At 38.8% G+C, this 8037-nt stretch overlaps 1 pseudogene; it reads right to left on the bottom strand.

The window, feature by feature from the left end:
- Window positions 1-7058: 7058 nt before the first annotated feature.
- On the bottom strand, window positions 7059-7158 carry LOC116086738 (annotated as a pseudogene).
- Between the last annotated feature and the right edge of the window lie 879 nt (window positions 7159-8037).

Below are 8037 nucleotides of genomic sequence, written 5' to 3'. Positions count from 1 at the left end.
CTATGGGAATTAGAAAACTGAGGGCAGTGGGAGTAACAGTTTCCCTAATAGATGAATCCCATGATATGTTACCCAAGTACAATATAGTGATGGGCTCTATATTGTTGTTCAAATAGATAACACTAATTTGACTAATAGGTTTCATGTACATATATATATTTACATATATATATATCCTACTGTATAATATACATGGCCTACTATATTATCTCTATATATGCATATGTATATACATATATATGTATACATTTATGTCTATACACATACATACATATGTAGACATAACTACAATCTCCTATTTTAAAAAATTCCAGATCACATATTTCCAGAATATAATAGCACAACATACATATTACTTTTCCATAAGTGAGGAAATGGACCATAGTGAGGAAATGCTGAACTAAAGCAAGACCTAAAATCAGCTGGGCCAGGTTCAAAGCCCACATCTCTTTGTCAGATCTCTAACTCTTTTCAGTGTTGTTGACTGCAACATACTTCTTTCTTTTGGTCTGGCTCTACTTCCTCTTAGCAGCTTGCCTCAGCAGGTATGCCAGTGTTCTGGTATCTCTAACCACTTGGGCTTTCCAAGTCAATTTAAGCTTTGGCTTCACAGCTTTACACAATGACATTTCTGGGCTTCCATGCACAGAAAGTTCTGCGACACGTTTGTCGTCAGTGACTTCTTAAGTAGAAGGGAGATTCCATAATGCCCCACCTCTTTTTTTCCCTATTCTTGACTTTAAAGATAGAATTAAGTGGTCAAAGCAGCCAAGTTTTGCTACATGCTAGGGATAGAACATACTGACCTTGTTCTACCACATCTTTAACAGCTTTCTGCTTTAGATGTTTTTCTTTAGATCCTAAGATTGACAATTCTGGAACTTGCTCAGTAGAATGACACTTGAACTCAGAGATCTGCATGCTTGTCTTTTTAGTGCTGGGGATTAAAGGAATGTGCCACCATGCCTGGATCTAAGCTTCTCTTTAATTACTTTCTCAGTTTGTTTTGCTTTATCTAATACTCAGGAAAAAAAAAGGAACTTAGGGTTTCTATTGCTTTAGTGAAACACCATGATCAAAGGCAAATTGGGCATAAAAGAATTTATTCAGCTTTTTACTTCCAGATCCTAGTACATCATGGGAGGAAGTCAGGACAGGAATTCAAGCAGGGCTGGAATGTAAAGGCAGGAACAGAAGCAGAGGCCATAGAGGAGGCTGCTTACTGGCTTCCCATGAGTTATTCACCCTACTTTCTTACAGAGATCAAGACTACGAGCCCAGGAATGGCTTCACCCACTATGGGTTGGGTTCTTCCCTATTGATCACTAATTAAGAAAATGCCCTACAACTGGATACCATAAAGTCATTTTATCAACTGAGGCTCCTTCCTCTCTGAAGTCTCCAGCTTGTGACAAATACACACACACACACACACACACACACACACACACACACACACACACTCTCACAAACACACACACACATTAGCTAGTAAACTGACACCTTTATAACTTGACATGCCAACATATCACTATTAAGCCATAACCCTTCCTTTCCTACTTATCCCCAAGTCGCACATTAAAAATTAGAAATAGCCAGGCGGTAGTGGTGCATGCCTTTAATCCCAGCACTTGGGAGGCAGAGGCAGGCAGATTTCTGAGTTCAAGGCCAGCCTGGTCTACAGAGTGAGTTCCAGGACAGCCAGGGCTACACAGAGAAACCCTATCTCAGAAAACCAAAAAAAAAAAAAAAAAAAAAAAAAATTAGAAATAACTTTAAAACTCTCAGTCCTTATCAATTCAAACACATTAACATTTTAATCTCTTTTAAATATCCAATCTCTCTAAAAATCCCAAAACTCTTCAAAAGTTCAAGGACTTTAAACTATGGGCACCTGAAAAATCAAATTCAAATTAAATAACTTCTTCAAGAGAATAGAGCCAGGTTATGATCCTAATCTAAATGAAGCAAAACTAAACTCCAACAGTGTAAATAACTGAATGCCCAATGTCTGGGACCAAGACATAATCTTCAAGCTCCTCCAGAGAACATGGATCACTTCACTCTGTCTTCTAGGCTCTGGCTGACTCTACTCCATTGCTGATGCTGTTTTTGGTGGACAGCCTATGGTGCTGGCGTCTAAAAAACAGTGAGTTCTTTTGCTGCAACTGGGCTACACTTTTACCAATAGAAGCTCTTAGTCTCTCTTCCTAGTGCCAAGCCTCAACTTCTGTGCCATGACCTCTTGAGCTCTGGGGCTTCAGTTGATACTGAAGTTTTACTTTCACCCGTGGCCCTTTCTGGCTTCTCACAGTGCCAAGCCCCAGCTGCTCTCCATGATTCATTCATAAGTTCAAAACCAGGACCTTCTGCGTGATTCTTATACTTTATCAAGTCCAGATACCTGCACAAGGTATAACCTTGGCCTATGCTGGAACAGAGCTTCTCTGTACTCTCAGAACACCCTTCCCAGAAGATATCAGTGATGCTGGTGTATTCTTAACCACTGCTAATTTCTTAGCTCCATCTAACCAGCATCAATTGTCCCGGCAACATAAATGTTTCCCTTTAGTTGGTTCTGGTACCTTGTCAATCATAGCTGATTGTTCAGCCCCAGAAAACCAGAAGCAAAAAATATTAAATCAAAAATAGATAGTCTTTAATCTTCCCTCTGATATTTCATAAGCCAGGCCTCTATCTCTTCTGCACTGACCTTAATATTCTTGTCTTTCAAGCTCCTACCGAACATCCTACTAAGGTGTCAACATTTGTTGGTCTTCTAGCCCAAAGTTCCAAAATCTTTCCACAGTTCTCTCCATTCGTGATATCAATTTGTCTTACTTAGGGTTTTCATTGCTGTGACAAAGTACCGTGACAGAAAAGCAAGCTGGTGAGGAAAGAATTTATTCTGCTTGCATTGACAGATCATAGACTGTCACTGGATGAAGTGAGGACAGGAACTCAAGCAGGGCTGGAACTTTGAGACAGGTGGTGATGCAGAGGCCATGGAAGGTGCTACTTAATGGCTTTTCTCCCATGGCTTGCTCAACTTTATGTTTTTGTTTTTTTTTTATAGAAACTAGGACTACCAGCTCAGGAATGGCATGACTCATTATTTGATGGCCCTATCCTTTGATCATTAATTTCAAAAATGTCTTACAACTGGATATCTTGTAGGTATTTCCTTAACTGAGGCAACTTCCTGTTTTTTGATTCTAACTTGTGTCAAGTTGACACTCAAAACCAGCCAGTACAGCAGGAGAGGATGGGGAGGAGATGATAAATATATATTCTATTCATGTTTAATATTCTCAGAATAATAGTTTAATTTATAAAAAAATAAATATAACAACCTTACATGACTCAAGCCTATCTTGTGAGTGATGACAGAGATATTATTCTACAGTTAGATGAAATTTAAAAAGGCATATGTTTAAGTTCAAATCATGATTAATATGAAACACTAATAAAGTGAGTAGCTCATCTATTTTAAATGTGTTGAAAATTATGACACTGTGTAACAAGAAAATACATTGAAATATTTATGTGTATTCATTTCCTGTAGCTCTTTCTTGTAACTTGACTGTTTCCTACATTTGTCAAAGACATAAATTGCATTGAGAATTAATTTCATATAACTGAGATTTCAAATATGAAGAAAAGTAACTTTTCAAAACTTTTAAAGTTCTAATTAGAAATAATTTATCAATACTTTGTCATTTGGAGTGACCAAGGATTTTGTGGTAATGTTATGGAATTTTATTTTTGTTTGTGTTTGAGACAGTCAATAAAGAAATGGGTTAATCAAACAGAAGGAAATAATAGAGAACTTTTCTTTATCAATTTGAAAATGTATGCAAATATCTATGGTATATACATAGATTTGTGAAGTGGACAAATATATTTTTATATGTTTTTCTTTCTCACATAGAGATTTTCACATGTCTTTGCATACTTATCACTTGGGAAAATTTTTATTTATTATCAATTGCCTCCCTCACTTCATTTGGTTTGTATAATCCATACATTATCATGCTGTCACTGTACTGTGAAAGTAGTCTAATTTGCTTTGTTGCTTTCTAGATGAATATGACAGAATTTCCAGTGTTTAAAGTGTAATGCAAATGGATTCATCATAAAATGAAGGAGCTTTATCCTATTTTTCTAGGTTAACAAATGCTGACAAGTTGAAACTACAGGAAAAGTTGAAATTTGTTGGAATATTCTACTTCCATGAGAAATGTATATTTGTTAGTTTCTAAGTGCATTAAGTAACAACTATAATATTTCATATTTATATATTTAGAAAATACAAATTGCTTCTTATTTTTCCTCTTATTTTTGTTACTTTTACTGAAAGTAGCTTTTTAAAAATAAAGTATATTCTGATTATGGTTCTCTCTCCTCCAACTCCTTACCTCCATAAACCCAAATTCACATATTTTCTTGTTTTCTTAATCAGAGAGGTTCACACATTAAAACATGCAGAAATTCCTCAAAATACAAAACTGGAAACTATAACATAAAAGAAAAAGACCTGTACAGTAATAAATGAAAGAAAAAATGCAGATCAAGCATTATGAGACAAAAACAAAAATAAAATTTCCAAAATGGAGGACAGTAATGGCCCAGAAATAAGGAAGGAGAGTTGAAGATAGCTTCAACCCCAGGTACCTCAGATTTGGAGGGCAGAATCTTGTTCCATGTAGCTGGCTGCCCCCCACTATCAATCCTAGTAAGAATTTATTACCCTGTGTTATCAGGCTTCACTCCTTGTTTGTCCTTGTAAGCTACCCCTTAGTATACAGATAAAACATCTTCCAACACTCCTGCCCTGACCAATGGTACTTGGCCACAAAACCCTTACCCCAGAGATCCTCACTTGCAACATCCTCAGGGGCATAAACTCTGCCTTCCCCCAATAAATTAAAATGACTTTTAGAAGCTGTTCTCAGGTATATGTTCTTTGTCCACACACATCACTGCCAACTAACATCCTACCTGCACTCACCTCACCTCTCTAAGCTTCTCTCCCCCTAGCCTTGCCTGGTCCACAACTGGCCTTTATCCTGAGGGACAGAGTGGATATAGGGTACTGCAAAAGTACTATTGAATTAATTTGTGTAGGCCATCTACTGCTGTGCATGGTGCAGGGCATTATGAATGGTTTGTACCAAGGGAGACTCCATAAAATAACATTATTTTTAATTTAATTATTGTTATCTATTGGGGCAACATTTTTTGTGCACTAGGTGAAGGTGTGTCTTTGCTCTTCCTCACCTGCCTAAGGCATTTTCTGATTGGTTTTAATAAAATAAAAATCTGATGATCTGCCAGGCGGTGGTGGCACACGCCTTTAATCCCAGCACTTGGGAGGCAGAGGCAGGCGGATTTCTGAGTTCGAGGCCAGCCTGGTCTACAGAGTGAGTTCCAAGACAGCCAAGGCTACACAGAGAAACCCTGTCTCGAAAAAAAAAAATCTGATGATCTGTGCTGGGTAGGATAGGAAAGGCAGGATCTCCAAACAGAGATAGAAACTGTGAGAAGAATTCAAAAGTAGTAGATTCCTCAACTAGACAAGTAGGAATTTGGATGTATAGAAGTGAGGAGAGGTAACAGTCCATATGGCAAGGGGCAATGTGGAAACATATAGACAGGGTTAATTAAATTAAATGAACTGAGAACAAGCCTAAGCTATAAAGCCTAAGATATACCTCCCTATCTCTCCTCACAGAGTTCCTCCCTGATTCTTTTCCCCTTCTCCTCTGAGAGAGCAGCCCTGTACACCCCCATCTCCTTATACTGGTGCCTCAAGTATGAGCAGAATTAGGCATAACTTCTTCCACTGAGCCAGACATGGAAGCTCTCTACTACATATTTGCTGGGGGCCTTAGCCCAGTTCATGTACACTCTGGTTGGTGGCTTAGTCTCTGAGAGCTTCCAAGAGTTCAGGTTAGTTGACATTGTAGGTCTTCCTATGGGGTTGCCATCTCCTTGAGGTCTTTCAATCCTTCTCCTAACTCTTCCATAGGCATCCCCAACCTCCCTCCAATATTTGTCTGTTGATTTCTACATCTGTCTTAGTCAGCTGCTGGGTAGAGCCTCACAGAAGGTTGCTATGCCAGGCTTCTTTTTGCAACCATAACAGCATTATATTGATAGTGTTAGAGATTGGTACCTGGTAGTCATACAGGTCTCAAACTGGGTCAGCTATTACTCAGTTATTTCTTCAGTCACTGCTCCATCCTTGTCCCTTCATTTCTTTTACACAGGACCAATTTTTTGTCAAAAGTTTTGTAGGTGGGTTGGTGTTCCTGTCCCTTCACTAGGGGTTCTGTCTGCCTACTGGAGGTGGTCTCTTCAGGTTCCATATCCCCACTATTGGGCATTTTGAATAAGGTAACCTCTCTTGACTCCTGGGAGTCTCCCTCATCCCTGGTCACTGGGACTTCCTAAAGAATACCCCCTTTGCCCCCCAACACTGGCAGCTGCATATTTCCATTCATTCTCCTCTCTTCATTGTGTATACATCCTTCTGTTTCTCTTTCTCTTCCATTTCTCTACTACTTACTTGATCCTCTTAGTGGCACGTGGAGTCTCTACATGTCTGATGTCATCTCAGGAGTGGTCTCAGGAGAACTATTCCCTGTTGGAGCATTACGGTGCCAGGCAAGGGTCATCTCACACATTTTCTGTATAGCCTCATCCAGTACATGCCAGTATCAAAATTCTGTTCATCTGAGGATGGCTTGCTCCCTGGGCCTCTTGGAGCTGTTCTAGTAGTCATCTTAAGCTCAGTCTTCTATTGGTCTGCCCAAGTGGCCCCACACAAGTTTCATCTGTTTCAGGCTCACTTCACCCCCAGGCCAGCAGTCCCAAGCAGGTTTTCCAGACATGGTTCTTCTAGTCATTAGCTTTCTCCTGGTCCTGGGAGCCCTAGGAGCATGCCATAGTACAAGTTTGGTAGTTGTCTCAGGCTAGCTCCATTTCAGAGTCACCTTATGCTACACTGGTAGTCATTTTAGGCTTGCTTTCTTTTTTTTTTTTTTTTTTTAGGGAATTTTAAGCTGCTAATCATCCAGATGTTCAAAAGTCAGAACACTGAGCTTAGACATAGCTTCTTTCCTGTCTGGCCCCTTCTAACACCCCCAACACAGTAGAATTTTTGCCTACTTGTTGAAATACCTATAAACAGAATTAAAGAAATATGTAAATATTCTCCTTAAAGGTAACATTAGATGTAGATTGTTTTCACATGAAAGATATTATTGACAATATTGTAGGCAGATTCTCAGGGTTTGCCCACAATGGGCTGCATGTTATCAACACCTATATTAATTATTCATTGAGAAAATATAAGTTTCAGTAGCAGTTGAAGTTTTGCGATGTTGCTGAAAGCATATCCCATTAGCAGCATCTTGGCCAAGCATTTTGAACTGCTGGTACCTATCAACAATGGCAGCAATGATAATGAGGAATTAGCAGAAGCCTAGAGGACTAGTTATAAATGTGACCTAAGCTGTGAGGAGGAGCCAGAAGACCATGATTGAATCACAGGCAATGGACACATGATTGAATCACAGCCATTGGAGAGTTGGAGCTTACTGTTGCTCTGTTCAAACTGTGACTATGTACTTACCCCTTCCTTTTGAAGTAAGAATGTATTTAACATGACATATAATATGCATTATATATAATTTTACAGGGGCCCACAATTGAGAGACTTGAACTTTTTAAATAGATTTTGGTGTTTTACAAAGGCTTTGAATTTTAAGAGAAATTTGGATTTCTTTGAAATATTTTAAGTATTTGAAATAGTAAAGACTGGCCGGGCAGTGCTGGTGCATACCTTTAATCCCAGCACATGGGAAGCAGAGGCAGGCAGATTTCTGAGTTCAAGGCCAGCCTGGTCTACAGAGTGAGTTCCAGGACAGCCAGGACTATACAGAGAAACCCTGTCTCGAAAAAAAAAAAAAAAACAACAACAAAAAAACTAAACTAAAAAAAAAAAACAAAAAAAGAAATGGTAAAGACTAT

This window comes from Mastomys coucha, unplaced genomic scaffold (genome assembly GCF_008632895.1).
Source record: "Mastomys coucha isolate ucsf_1 unplaced genomic scaffold, UCSF_Mcou_1 pScaffold12, whole genome shotgun sequence".
In the NCBI taxonomy this organism is placed as follows: Eukaryota; Metazoa; Chordata; class Mammalia; order Rodentia; family Muridae; genus Mastomys; species Mastomys coucha.
Note: the sequence above shows the minus strand (reverse complement) of the source record. Positions and strands in the feature narration are given on the sequence as shown.